Here is a 15,377-nt window from a genome sequence, read left to right on the forward strand (position 1 = left end):
TCCCTACTCACCTGAGCCGAGAGAGATCTCAGTGTGTGTTTCCACGGGACCCTGCGCCCGAGCAATAACACATCTGGCGTGTCTTATACGGCAGCTGTGGTGCTGTCTGGTGCCCTTGGCTGGCAGCTCTCCTAGGAAGAGAGCTGCCTATTCATCTTTGATTTCTTCAGCAGGCCCAGCACAGGGACTGACACGTGCAAGACACATGTTGACTGGATCCTATTATTATCATGGCCAGTAATGTTGAGTATTTGACAAATGGCCTACTTCACAATTAGACTGATACTGTGGCTGAAGCTATATTAGTATTTCGGTTAAGTTTTACTTGGCAAAGCGAAAGTAAAATTATCTCTTCTTTCCCCAAATGTCATCTTGGGGGAAGTACAAGAGAAAACCCTATTTGAATAGGACCTTCAAGTGACTTGGGCAGAGGGCCTCGGACTTTCCACTGCCCTAAATGGAATGGCAATAAGACACAAGGCAAATGAAGGAAGCAGAAGTGTGCTCGGTAAGAGCAAGTGAAACTGGGCCCCTTAAGGGCAATTCTCTGTTGGAGACGCAAGAATTCAGATTTCCCCAAAGAGCAAAGTGCAGACGGCCAACAGCCGCTCACTCGGCCAACTGCTCAACCAACTTTACTGAGTGCCCACCACACACCTGGCCCCGCGCTGGGTCTGGGGATGCGTATGCAGGGGTTTTGTTTCATTAACACAGGTGTAAGGGGATATGACACAAACCACCGGAAAATTCAAATGCAGAATAAGTGCCACAAGACTAAATGACATCAAAGTTCAGTCTGGAGAAGAAAGAAAGGACTTCCCAGAGGAGGCTGGGAAGTGGCCATGCTTCTCTCTTTGGAAAGGCGGTTGGTAAAAGTGAATGAAGTCCCTGTGCAGAAAGGAGGGGAGCTGACGAGTGGGGAGAGGGTCCTAGTGCCTTCCAGTCCCTGGTTGCAATCGTTCCATCCCACGTTTAGGTATCTGAGACTCTCAGAATGCTTCCAGTAAATTCTTCTTTTTGTCAAAGTTAGAGTTGTTTCGTGGAAGGGCTTCAGAACAAATGTATTTCCCCAACACAGTGCCATCAGGAGAAGAACAGGCTTTGGCTCGACTGAGAACATTCTTGAAAAACGGTCAGGATTAAAGTTTCCTGAGAAACTCTGTTCCTAGTAGAGTGGGGTGAACAGTGGCTGCCACGAGGTGGAGGCATAGTGAGTGTCAGGGGTTTCTCCCTTCCCAGCATGGGACGGTGGTCTCGTGACCTCCATTCCTGAAGTTCATGGGACTGCACTTTGCTGGAGGTACGATTCCATGTGGTCTGGGGAGGACTGTCCTTGGCCTTCTCCTCCTGTTTCCTCTGCCCCCTGACAGTGAAGGCACTAGCTCCTGCCCCTTCTTGCCTAGGATTTGCTCCCTCAGTTACCTCCACAGTCTCCTGAACCAGCAAATCTATTCCTCCCTACTGGATCATTCTCATCAGCAAGATCAACATTTAGGAATTCCTCTCATCTTAAAGGAAAAAGAAAAAAGCCCCCCTTGACTCCCGTCTACCTACAATTACTACCACATTTTTCTCCTCCTCAAAAGAATTTTCTATACTTTCTGTCTCCATTTCCTCCCATCCTATTCTCCCTTGAACTCACTCCAACTAACCCTTTATCCTCACGATTCCACCCCAACTGTCCTTGTTGAGGCATGACCGTCTTCCCTCCGGCCAGTGCGGAAGTGGAGGGCACCAAAGAGCCTTCCAGACTCTCTCTTTCACACCTCTCAGTGTAGGTGTGGCAGGGGTGGAGTGGTGTGGTCTGACCCAGAAAGTAGAATTCTGGGAATTCTTCTTCCCACCCAGTCTATCTCTCCAGCATGCCTTTCCTCTGAACTGCAGACTCATATACCCAACTGCCTACCTAACATCTGCACTTGAATATCTAACAGGCATTTCACATCATCATGTTGGAATCAAGTTTTGAGTTTCCCACATGCCCCCTAACCTACCCCTCCTGCTGTAGTCCTCATCTCAGCAAACGGCCTCACCATCCACTCAGTCCAGAACACTTGGGACCATGCTTGTCTTCTCTTTCGACCACACACTCCACGTCCAATGTATCAGCGCAGCCTCAGAACTCTACCTTCAAAATATCTCCCCAATCTGACCATGTCTCACCACATCCACTGCCACCAAACCTAGTGCAAACCTCCATCATTTCTTGCCTAAAAAACACAGCAGTCCCCCAACTGATGTCTCTGCTTCCACTCTTGCCCTGCAGTCTATACTTCTCAGCACCACCAGTTCCCTTCACTCACTTTGCACTCACCCCCGCCCCACCATCTCTCGAGTCATCACTCTCTCTGTCCACACCAGGCTTGCCACTATCACCTAACCACCAGCTATAGCAGGTCACCTTTCTCCCTTGAAGAGGCTCAGCCTGGCAGATAAGAAGTGAGAACAAGAGGAAGATCTTCCAGGAGTTTTTTGAGTTCACTGAAACAAAAGTACCTGCCACCTGTGTGGAAGATGAACTTCTGAGAGAAAATCGCACCATCTTTCCCATCGAATAGCACGGTACCTGGCAGGGGTACCAGAAGGCCGAGGCATCCTCTTAGACACCTCCTTGAGGAGGTAGCTCTCTACAAGGACATTTAGCACCAGAAACCTTGAAGGCTGTGGAGAGAGATTTTTGTATCAGAGTTTCCAGCTTTCATTGCAGCAAGTGATGGAGGTGGATATAAAAATGTGGTGTGCTGATTTAGACCAAAAGTATGAATTACAGAAGTGTGGTGTTTCTATGGCTTTTAAAGTGACATGGACAACTTGCATTCTGACACGTAGATTTTCCTCATTGACACTTGCATTAAAGATTGGAAAGAGGAGGCCTTGCTCTTCAAGGCTACTGAAATGATGCCCTGTGTAAAAAGGCCGTCTGGGCCTGGCTGGGGACAAAGAAGCTGCCATGGAGAATGGGTTGTACCTTGGTGACTGTGGAGGAGCTTCTGCACTAACATTGCGCCTCAAGAAATGAGGATCCATGCCTGCGATCACATCTTCCAGTGAATTTCCTAGCAGCAATGAGGTTTACACAAGTGACTTTGCTTACCTAATATTTAAACACTTGTTTATACAAAGAAATAATTGTCAGCGCTATTAAGATGGAATGAGAGGGGCATCCCTGGTGGCGCAGTGGTTGAGAGTCCGCCTGCCGATGCAGGGGACGCAGGTTCGTGCCCCGGTCCGGGAAGATCCCACATGCCGCGGAGCGGCTGGGCCCGTGAGCCATGGCCGCTGAGCCTGCGCGTCCGGAGCCTGTGCTCCGCAGTGGGAGAGGCCACAACAGTGAGAGGCCCGTGTACCGCAAAAAAAAAAAAAAAAAAAAAAAAGATGGAATGAGAGCTCCTGAGGCCTTGCCTTGAGGTTTATTGGAATGAACTGCACTTTAATGAGGCAGTAGCTGGCGTCTGTAGCAGACAGACTTATGCTAGACCTGGGTTTTAGAAAGATTTTGGAGCAGAAGATCCGTTTGACTTTCGTGTGTATGTGGTAAAACATGCATAACATAAAATTTATCATCGTAACCATATTTAAGAATACAGTTCAGTGGTATTAACAACATTCACATTATTGTGCAATTGTTACCAGAATGTTTCCATCATCCCAAACTAAAACTCCACACCCGTCTTCCCTCCCCACCCAGACCCTGGCAACCACAACTCTACTTCCTATTTCTATGAATTTGAATTGCCTCATCTAAGTGAAATCATGCAATATTTGTCCTTTTGTGGCTGGCTTATTTCACTTACTGTAATGTCCTCAAGTTTCATCCATGTTGTTGTATGTGTCAGAATGTCTTTACTTTTTAGGGCTGAATATGCCACTGCGTGTACATACCACATTTTGTTTATTCACTTGTCAATGGACAGTTAGGTTGCTTCCACTTTCTGGCTATTGTCAATAATGCTACTATGAATATTGGTGTATAAATATTTGTTTGAATCCTTGCTTTCAAATCTTTTGGATATAGTATATCCATAAGTGGAATTACTGGATCATATTCATTTGACTTTACGAAGAATATGTTCATTGGAAAAGAAGACTAACTTTTTGGAGTGTAGGAAAGTAAGAGCAGATGAAAATGATGTCAAGTTCAACAGATAATTCTTTTACCTTATAAAATAACAGAAGACATGCTTTTATTTCACTGATTCTCTTTTTCCTTCCCCACTCCCTCTCACATGCATGCACACACACACATACACAGAGCTACTTTAAATGTATTAAGAAGCTAGACCATGAATTGACCATAATGGGGAAAATGTCCATTATTGGCATCTCTGAAACTACCTCGAAACCAGCCTGTGGTGTTACTAGTGGTGTCACTTAGGACATGAGGTATCTAAGGCAAAAGCTAGATTGTTATGAAACTTTGGGAAAGTGTTGACAGTGTTTGGCTTTTGCAAGCAGGCTGACTTTTGATGACTTTTCTGTAACTGTACCATCAGCAATCCTGGCTATAAGAGGGGAGACCCATAACCTAGTTTGATTAACCCTCAAACTAAAGATTAAATACTTGATTACCATTAGGCAAATGAAACCATATTGAACTTTAAGATATCAACCTCATTACTTCAAAGCAGACTTTAAAGTCTATTTACTAAATAGTTTGTGTTGAAAAAAAAAAACAACTGGCACTTTAACAGGTTTTATGTAGGGTCAAGGTTTAAAATACACATGTATTATAATTTATGACACTCTCCTGTTTGAAACCCTGTTATGGCTTCCTTTAACACCGGAACAAGATTCTAAACTCTGTACCATACCTCCAATAGTCCAGGCCATCTGGCCACTCCCCTTCCTGCCTAGTTCCAGTCTCCCTTCCGACTGCTCAGCTCACTCCGACCACACCTGGCACACACTGTGCACATCCTGCCCCTCAGGGCCCTTGCACTCATGGTCCTGTGCTACTTGGAATCCTCCCCTCCAGGTATTTGCATGGTTTTCTTCCTCACCTTATTTACTTTATAGCTCTTATCACTACCTGGCACTAGATTACTTATTTGTTTGCTTCCGTTTTTATTGTCTGTCTCTCCCACTAAAACATAAGCATTCCAAGGGCAGAGGCCTCTCTTTTCACCACTGTAACCTCAGCATCTGGAACATAGTGGGCACTCCATCAGTATTTGTTGATTGAATCCACGAATGAGTGGAGAAAGCCTGTTTGAGATCTGGAGAGTGACAGAGCCTCAATGACACCATTTCAGCCCCTGCATCCAGCCAGACCTGTGCCAGATACCCTGCTGGACTTTTCAGTTACGTCAACCAACAGAATTCTCTTTTTTGGCCATTAAGATGTGGGAATTGTTTGTTACACAGCATTATTACAGCAATGGCTGACTAAACTGACTTAAACAAAACAGAGAATTTTATTGATATATCTAGTGCAGGTATAGCTGGATTCGGGGGCTCAAATGGTGTCATCAAGGTGTTGAGGGGGGGAGTCCACATGCCTGTTAGCTCCACATGCCTCTTATTCTGGGACCAGCAGCTACATACTATCGTAAATAGTGCTGTAGCGAGTAGAGGTTTTAAACGTGCTTCGGAGTTTGGTGTGGCCTCTTGGGCTTCTGCTATCTGTCATGAGAAAGGTGTGTCCTATATAGCTGTGGCCAGGACATGGAAGCAACCTAAATGTCCACTGACAGATGAATGGATGAAGATGTGGTACATATATACAATGGAATATTACTCAGGCATAAAAAGGAATGAAACGGTCTCATTTGCAGAGACATGGATGGACCTAGAGATTGTCACACAGAGTGAAGTAAGTCAGAAAGAGAAAAACAAATATTGTATATTAACACATATATGTGGAATCTAGAAAAATGGTACAGATGAACTTATTAGCAAAGCAGAAATAGAGTAACAGATGTAGAGAAGAAATGTATGGATACCAAGGGGGTAAGGGGGAGTGCAATGAATTGGGAGAATGGGATTGACATATATACACTACTATGTATAAAATAGATAACTAATGAGAACCTGCTGTATAGCACAGGAAACTCTACTCAGTGCTCTGTGGTGACCTGAATGGGAAGGAAATCTTAAAAAAAAGGGGATATATGTGTATGTATGACATTCACTTTTGCTGTACAGCAGAAACCAACACAACATTGTAAAGCAACTAAACTCCAATAAAAATTAAAAAATAAAATAAAATAAAACCTCTACTCACGTCACATCTGCTAACATTCTATTAGCTTAGCCAAATCCCAACGAGACAGGGAAATATACTCTGCCTACTCTAGTGGGAAGTTTTGTAAAGCCTTCTGGAAAAAAGGTGTGGATTTATGACTTCATTACAGGGAAGGAGTGAACAATTGGCAACGATAATCCAATTTATCACGTTCACTGAGCATCTGTCGCTTGGTAATTTAAAAGTCTTGGCAAATATACGTGAAACTTTGGGCTAAAGTAACAGAGAAGAGGCGAGGGGCTTCTCTCTGAGAATCACAGAATGGCAGAGAGGGAAGGGAACTGGAAAAGGTGTCCTTAGGTCCAAACGTCTCATTTTACAGATGATAGAGGGAACTGAGGCCTAAAGAATCTCAGTGGTTTAATCAGAGTCATGTGGTTCATAAAGAAAGCTTTTGCAAAAAAAAAAAATAATAACTAAATAAACAGAGAAGAAGCTGTCCTAAGAGAAGTGGTGATGGAGGTCAGAGGTAGAGACGGGTGGGCCAAGAGGGCCATGTGAGTGCTGGCGGGGCCCCGGGAGACAGCATCAGGAGGAGACAGACAAGGATGGCAGCCCTGGGCACATGTTCAAGCAGCAGTGGTGGCACAGCCTTGTTCCCCGGGAGCTGAGGCAGACAGGAAGGGGGATCTACGTTCTGCCTTCGGGGGCCAGGTGGCAAGGGTGGGAAGAGCCAGAGAGAACAGAGCTCTGATCCCAGCTCGGCCACTCTCCAACTCCGTGATCTCGGAGACATCTCCTAACTGAATACTAGCAATAACAGGTGTGTTCTGAGGATGATTCGCCTTCCCCGTCTGCAAAGAGCAGCACGAAAGGACTTCACGCAGGACTTTGCCCTCAGGAAGCCCTCAGTCAGCACAGGGCTCCTCCACCCCCTAAGGGTCCTCCTCTGCTGGCTCTGCTTCTGCCCCAAGACTTTGAAAGGTAGGCATTTGGGGCTTAGAGCACATGTGAATGTATTATAGTATTTGCTTGGCCTAAAAGTTTGTTTGGGTTTTCCTTAAGAGGTTACGGAAACACCTGAACGAACTTTTTGGCCAGCCCAATATTTTTGCAGGACAGTATAGACAGGGCTGGCTTGACTTTTTCAGCCCCCAGAAAGGGTCCTCCCTTTACCTGAAGGGCTATGGTGCTACCCCTCCCCTGCCCCTCAAGATGCTGCCCAACTGGCAGTGAGGGAGAAGACTCACTCCAGATCAAACCTGTAGTCTCACATGCCCAAAGCCTTCTGGAATGCTCTTCCCCTTGCTCTGCTTATATCACCTTGAGCCAAACCAGGAAGCAGGAAGATGCTCCTGCTTGACGGGGAACTCCCTGCACCCTGGTCTGAGTCAGAAGCCACAGTGGCACCAGCCATGAGCAGATCTTATAAAAGAGAACAGATCCCTCCCTTCAAAAGCCACCATCTCTGTGGTTTTTCTTCAGGGTGAGGCTGTAATTAGCGCTTGGAGGCCCAAGGCCATCGGGGTCCAGAGAGCAGGGGGCCCAGCAGTAAAGCACACCCCCTTCCAGCGGGGACACAGCCCAGCTGAGAGAAAGGCCCTGGGCAGGAAAAGACGTTCTGAGACCTGGGTGTTAGTCCTGGCTCTGCCACTAACTTAAATCCCTTTACCTTCCAGAATTTCCTGTGGGTTTACAATGATAATACCTACCGTCATAGATGTTGGGGGGATCAAATGCACTAATCAGAATGAAGGTGTTTCACAAACTCAGAAGCGCCGTATCAGTGTGAGCCGCTTCACTGCGCTTCTAAGGAGCGTGGGGTCTTTCCGAGTTCTCCTGACATTTTCCCTCCTACACAAGAGATTTTGCTGCAATGTTCTGTGGCCTTTCATTGCTTGGAGCTGGAAGAGTCTATGATGCTGGGAGTTCTGAGGCCTGGTTTCTTGTCCCATTTTCCTCATTCGGCTTCAGTTTTTCCACCTGTAACCTAAGAAAGTTGGACCAAAACTTTATTTATTTATTTATTTTTTGGCCATGCCATGCGGCATGCGGGTTGCGGGCTCTTAGTTCTGTGACCAGGGATAGAACCCGTGCCCCCTGCACTGGAAGCACGGAGTCTTAACCACTGGACCACCAGGGAAGTCCCCAAAACATTTCCAGATTCCCTCCCAGCTCCATAAGTCCTTCGATCCTTATCTTAGATCCTTATAAGGGCTTATTAGCCTTCTAAAATAAGTTGAGTAGCTTCTACTCTAACAAAAAGGAAAAAAAAGTTGGGAAAGGATGAAACAAGCTGGGCAAAATGTTGGAAATTTGTGAAGCTGGGTGAGGGGCACGTTGGGGCTCTCTATTCTCTTTATCTTGTGTATGTTAAAGTTTTTCCATGCTGGAACTTCCTTGGCGACCCAGTGGTTAAGACTCTGTGCTTCCAATGCAGGGGGCACGGGTTCAATCCCTGGATGGGGAACTAAGATCCCGCATCCCACATGGTGTGGCCTAAAAAACAAAAAAAAAACCTTTTTTTTTCCATGCTGAAAAAAGGGTTTTTTTGTTTTTTAATAGAAGCTCCATTGCATTTGAGGGTCTTTATGACCTTTACTTTCTGGCACCCTCAAGAAGTAACCATTCCTAACAAAAGGTACCTTCCAAAGGAAACTCCCTCCCATTGTCATCTTTGTTGTCCCCATCTCCATCCCTGCAACAGAGAGCTTCAACAGCCATACTGCTCCAGCATTAGAAAAGCTTGGGGAATTTCCAGAATCTTCTATTCCCACTTCCCATTTCTTAAGAGATGAACTATCACATACATAAAGAAAAAAGTCACAAACAGGGGAAAATTCAAATCCTTGGCCAAGTTAGGGATTTTAAGGAAGGCTCCCAGTGGAGCTCCTCCCTGCTGAACTGTTTGTAGTTTAGGGTCACCTGCTCAGTTCTTCCCTCAGCCAGAAGGAACTTGGGGTCTCTCTCCTTTGCCAACCTGGCTGGGCTGGCAAGCCCCAAGGAATGTACTGCTCCTCCCAGGCCTAGGAAACGACTCCCAGGGAGATGCCTGACCTATTCCCCCAGGAATAGAAGGGCTGGCAGGATTACTGGGACTCAAACAGACCCCCAAACAGAAGGAGAGGAACCCCAGCCCACCCACCGTCTCTGGCTCTGTGTCCTCTCTGCCTGCCAAGCCAGGGTGGCACGTGCTGCCTGCTGGCTCTGCCCACAACAGGTGATCCTGTGTCTACCTTGAGGAGCTGCACGCCTCTTCACAGCCCAGGAGGGCCGCTTTTCTAACAGGATTGCAGGCAGGCTTTCCAGACTCTCCAGATGGCGCGTGCAGGCAGACAAGCCTCTGGGATCACTGGCAGCAAAAGTACCAGCTCAGATTTTACCAGATTTTCTCAATTGTGTGTTTTATGCAAAAACAGCCACCGCTAGACCTAAATAACTTAGGTTTTTATCTGGCCCAGGAAGAGGACCCTGGGGTGGGGGCATGAGGAGAGGACTGCTGTATTTAGTCATCCTCCTTTCATGGAATATTTACTGAATACCCGCTAGGTACCTAGCTCTGAGCTGGGTGCTGAAGTTAAAGAAAAATCAGACAAGTCCTGCCCTCAGGGAGTTCCCAGACCAGAATAAGTAGCAACAAGACAGGTATAGAAGCTACAAAAAAAAAAAAAAAAAATAGAAAGCAATCAGTGTCAAGGAGGCATAGAAGGTGATACAAAACGTTTAAAAGGGAAAATGAATATTCCTCAACCATCTAGCATGTGCCAGGAATGATGCCAGGAACCTTGCAAACGTCATTTCGTTTAAAGCTCACAGAGTATTATCTCTATTCCACAGGGGAGGAATCTGACACCCAGAACTTGACAGTTCACCCAGCCAGAAGCAGCAGAGCCAGGAGTAAAACCCAGCACTGATTCCAACATACGTAGATAAAATGCTACTTATAAGTTTTTCTTAAATTCATATATGCACATAGATGAATATATGCAAACATCTGTTAGCTCTATTCATCATAACAGGTGAAGTGTCAGTCTTGCCACTGATTCTGGATAATCGGGGCTCCCCTGTTGCTGGGCTGGGCAGGCTGATCACCCGGAACCTACCTCCGTAGGCCTCCGCAGAGCGCCACCTCGTGTTTCCAGGTAGGACTGCAGCAGAGGAACAGAAGCCTTTGCCTCTCTGTTTAATATCGGAGTGGAAAGCGCTGCTGTCCCCGTTACCACAGGTTTGGCCTGGACTGAGAAAACTCAGAGGCCCCTGGCAAGCGGCAATAGCAACTCCTCATGGCGAAGCACCTGCAAGTCAGTGTGGCTACGTCTGTTTTGTTTGCAATACACGTCCCTTGTATTTTAAGAAATCCCTTGTCTGTGACAGCCCTTTGGTAGGCACCGGAGATTTGGCAGGGAAGATGTTGGCCCTTGAGCTGTTCCCAGTCTAGTGAAGGAGACAGCCAAGTGCACGATGATCGTAATCCCCTGGGCCAAGTGCTCTGATACAGGGGAACACAGGGTGAGAAGGAAAGCCTTCCGACGAGGTGACAACGGAGCTGACACTTTAGCATGTGTAGGAGTTTGCCAGGCTGAGAAGGAGGCATGGAGAGATGGGGCGGGAAAGGGAACAGAAGTTCGGGGTAACTGCAACTTCAATATAAACCAGAGCCCAACAACCAGGGGAAGAAAGGTGAGCCGTGGTCAGGGGCTAACAGGAGTAGTACTTATCCTGTGGATAGTGGGGCTTAAAGCAAGGCACTGACTCAGTCAGATTTGCATTTGAGAAAGAACATTTCAGGAACAGAGGAGAGTTTGGCTGGGAGAGGATTGGAAATGATAGAGGCTGGGGAGGATGCTTTTGTAATTCTGCAATGCTTGTGTAACTAGGAGAGACATGCTTGGGACCCAAATTAAGGTAAAGATCATGAGGATGGAGAGGAAAAGATGAATGAGAGGCGTTCAAGAAGCAGACCCACAGTGACTAGCAACAAGGCAGTGAGGAAGCTGGAGGCGTTAAGGAGGTCAAGGACACACTTGCTGAGGTAAGAAACCCAAGAAGGAGGGCATGTTCGGTGGAGAGGATGAGACCCGCCCAGGACATGCTGGAGGCACCGACGGAATATTCAAGGGAGGTGGTCCAGCGGGTCTACAGCTCAGGAGAGATGTGCCTGGAGGACTCCTGGCGGGGAGAGGGGGAGTTACAGGATCCGGGCTCTGGGACTACCCTGGCTGTCCAGTAGTTAAGACTCCATGCTTCCAGTGCGAGGAGGGGGGGTGGGGGCGGGTTCAATCCCCCTGGTCAGGGAACTAAGAGCCCGTGTGCTGCACAGCCAAAATATAAAATTTTAAAAATAAATAAATAAAAGGATCCGAGCGCTATGCTTTCCCCCAACGCCCCCCACCTCCATCAGAGCACCTCCATTTGTATGTCTTAGTGGTGGGCTCTGCATAGGAGTTCAATTGGAAAAAGGGTTCTGTTGCTTTAAAAAAGAAAAAAGCTCACTGCAAGACCTAGTGACCTCTAGGGCTTTTTCTGTTCTGCTTTATGTTTCTCTTGAAAGATTTATTCACTCATTCCCTAGACATGCATGGAACACATACTATATAATGACAGGAACTATAAACCTGAAGATAACCACGATGTGCCCCTCCCTTCAAAGGGCTTAGAATCTGGTAAAGGAGACAGTAGGGGAAGGGGCGATCACACAGAACATGAAATAGGGAAGGATTTTAAAGAGGAGATGGTGTTACCCAGTCCAAGCTCGCTCTGATCGCCGCATGACAGCCCAATTAATCGGAGACGAGCTGTTGAGGCAAAGGAGTACGACTTTATTCGGGGTTTGGATGCCAGTTTCTTTTACAGCAAAGAGAGTGGGAGGAGATGAGGAAGTAAAGTAAAAAGGCCATGAGTTTTTGAAATATACCCTGGAATGGCCAGCCTCCCAGAGAGGATGTGTTAATTTCTTCTTTCTTGCAGCCATCCACAGGTGGACAGGGTCAGGATGCTTCCCTGAACAAAGGCACTTTGGTTTAACATTCAGGCAGAGGGGCAGGGTTCCCCGAGGCAGGCCATTATGTATCCTTTTAGTGAACAAAAGCAGCAGAAAGCAAAGGTTAAAGTAGAAGAAACAGATCCAACATGTAGTCGGATTTGGCTCTTCCCTGTTACCATGGCATTTGCATAGACTTTGAAGAATATATAGGAGTAGGATCTCCACGTCCAGTGATGGTGCACTAAGTGATTTAGACTAGCTCCCCTGAGGCCGACCTGAACACCTGCTCACCAGGAGCGAGGCAGGAGTGAGATAGGAAGACAGCATTTGGGGCCATTTCTCCCAGAGGGCCAGTTACTGGTTCTCAGTGGTACTGCTTAGATGCTACAAGCTCTTCTGACGTATGGACATCATGACAAAGTTGGGCTGACTCCAGAATTCAAAAGTTGTTTAGTATTTTTAAAGTTATTCAGTATAATTTTCCAAATTGACATAAAAAGGGAAATGGTAGGATCAAGTCAGGAAGTGCAGAAAAACTTTTGATAAAACACAATATGTATTTTGAATTTTAAAAAGGTAACACACTAGTAATAGAATTTCCTTGATCTAATAAAGAATATCTACAAAAAAATACCTGCAGCTGACACAGAATTATTATATGACCAAGCGATTCCACTTCTAGGTACATACTTGAAAGAACTGAAAACAGGTGTGCAAACAAAAATGTGGACACAGCAGCACTATTCACAATAGCCAAAGGGTGGAAACGATCCAAACATCCATCAGCTGATGAATGGATAGACAACGTGTGGTATATCCATATAATGGAATATTATTCAGTCACACAAAGGATCGAAGCATTGATACGGGCTACGACATGATGAACCTTGAAGACATTATGCTGAGTGAAAGAAGTCAGGCACAAAAGGGCCACGTATTGTATGTCCATTTTAGCGACTGCCAGGGACTGGAGGGAGGGGAGAATGGAAAGTGACTGCTTCGTGGGTACAGGATTTCCTTTTGGGGTAACAAAAATGTTCTCGAACTTAATAGTAGTGATGGTTGCACAGCACTGTGAATATATTAAATATAACTAATAATAAATTTTATGTTATGTATACTTTACCACACACACACACAACATAGCATTTACCAAATGTTGGTGAGGAGGTGAAGCAACCGGAATTCTCATGACTTGCTGGTAGAAATGTAAAATGGTACAACCACTTCGGAAAACAGTTTGGCATTTTCTTTTAGGGTTAAAAGTACACTTGCCATATGACATCCAATTCTACTCAGGAATTTACTCAAGAAAAATGAAAATACATGCTCTATACAAAATTTTATAATGAATATTCTTAGCAGATTTTTACATAATAGCCCCAATCTGGAAACAGATCAGTTGCCCATCAACAGAATGCTGAAAAAACGAACTGTAGTACATACATAAATGGAATACTACTCAGTAATAATAATAAAAAAAAAAAGAATGAACTACTGATACGGGCAACAAGAGGGATGGATCTCAGAAACGTTATGCTAAGTGAAAAAAAACCTTACAAAAAAGTAAATACTGTATCATCCCATTTATATGAAATTCTAGAACAGTCAAAACTAAGCTACAGTGGAAAAAAAAGTGGTTGTCTCTAAGGGACAAAAGTGGGGACTGAATGCAAAGGTTGTAAAAGAACATTCTGGGGTGATGGCAATATTCTATATCTCGATAGGGGTTCGGGTGACATATGCATTATCAAAATTGAGCAAGTGTACATGCATCATGAAGAATCTCGTGTGCCCTTAACTGACTGTAAATTTTACATCCAAATGAAAAACTATAAGCAAATATTAAATTCTAGTTAATAATGTGTATGCTGAACTATCCGGAAGGACTGTACTGATCTCTGCAGTTAACTTGAAAATTGACTAAAATAAAATAGGTTAATCAATGGACAGAGTGATGAAAAGATGGATTGTTATGTGATAAAGCCGGTAGAGTACAAAGTTAATGGTAGAATAGGTATATAAGTTTCGATGGATACACAAGTTTTCACTGACTATAAAAGACTTTTGATTTTTGCATATGCTTGAAACTTTTCATAATAAAATGTTAGGGAGGGGAAACCCTTTGACCCAGGAATTCCACCCCCAGGTATTGACACAAGAAAAATGAAAGCATATGTCCACGTCACAGGCTGGTGCAAGAATGTTCATAGCAGCTTTATCCATTCTAACCAAACAAGGGAAACAACCCAAATGTCCATCAACAGAAGAATGTATAAACAGAGTGTTTATCCATACATACAATGTAAAACTAATCAGCAATAAGAAGTAATGAACTACTGGTACATGCAACAAAGTGGAGGAATTTAACAGATATTTGCTGAGAGAAGGAAGCTGGACACAAAAGAGTTTGTAGTGTATAATTTCATTTATATGGGATTCTAACATGGGCAGATCTACTCTAAAGTGAAAAAGATATCACAAGAGTGGTTGCTCTGGAGTCTGGGGAAGATTGACTGGGAGAGGGTATGAGGGAATTTTCTGGGGTAGAAATGTTCTACATTTAGACGTGGCTCTGTTTTACACAAGAATATCCCTTTGTAAAATTTGTACTGCTGAGACATGTGCATTTCAATGTATATACATTTTACATCAGGAATAAAAAACTATAATAAAATGATAATTGAGTGGAGGTGGGTGGTGAGCAGAGGTATACTTGAAACAAGAAAGGCAGGATGTTGAGTCGCATTAAAGCTGTATGATGGGAGTTCATTAAACTGTGCTGTTTATTTTGCATATGTTGAACTTATTTCCATAATAAGAGACTTTTAAAAAGACATGATCTGCATTAGCGTTCAAAAATATCAATATAGCAATAATTTAAGAAAAGATGTACAAAACCTCTGCAGAAAACTATTAAACATTAGGAGAAACTGAAGAAAACTTAAATAAATGGAGAGATACAATGTGTTTATGGACTGGAAGACTATCTGTTAAAGAAGTCTATTCAATGTAATCTTGAAAAAAAATTTTCAACTGCTTATTGTAGTAATTGACAAGTTGATTCCAAAATGTTTGTATGGAAATGTAAAGGACCTAAATAGCCAAGACAATGTTGAAAAAGAAAAGCTGGAAAACTTGAGTTACCACATTTCAACCCTTACTATAAAGCTACATTAGTTTAGGACAGTGTGATTTTAGGACAAGGAT

The sequence above is a fragment of the Stenella coeruleoalba genome (genome assembly GCF_951394435.1).
Source record: "Stenella coeruleoalba genome assembly, chromosome: 2".
NCBI lineage: Eukaryota > Metazoa > Chordata > Mammalia > Artiodactyla > Delphinidae > Stenella > Stenella coeruleoalba.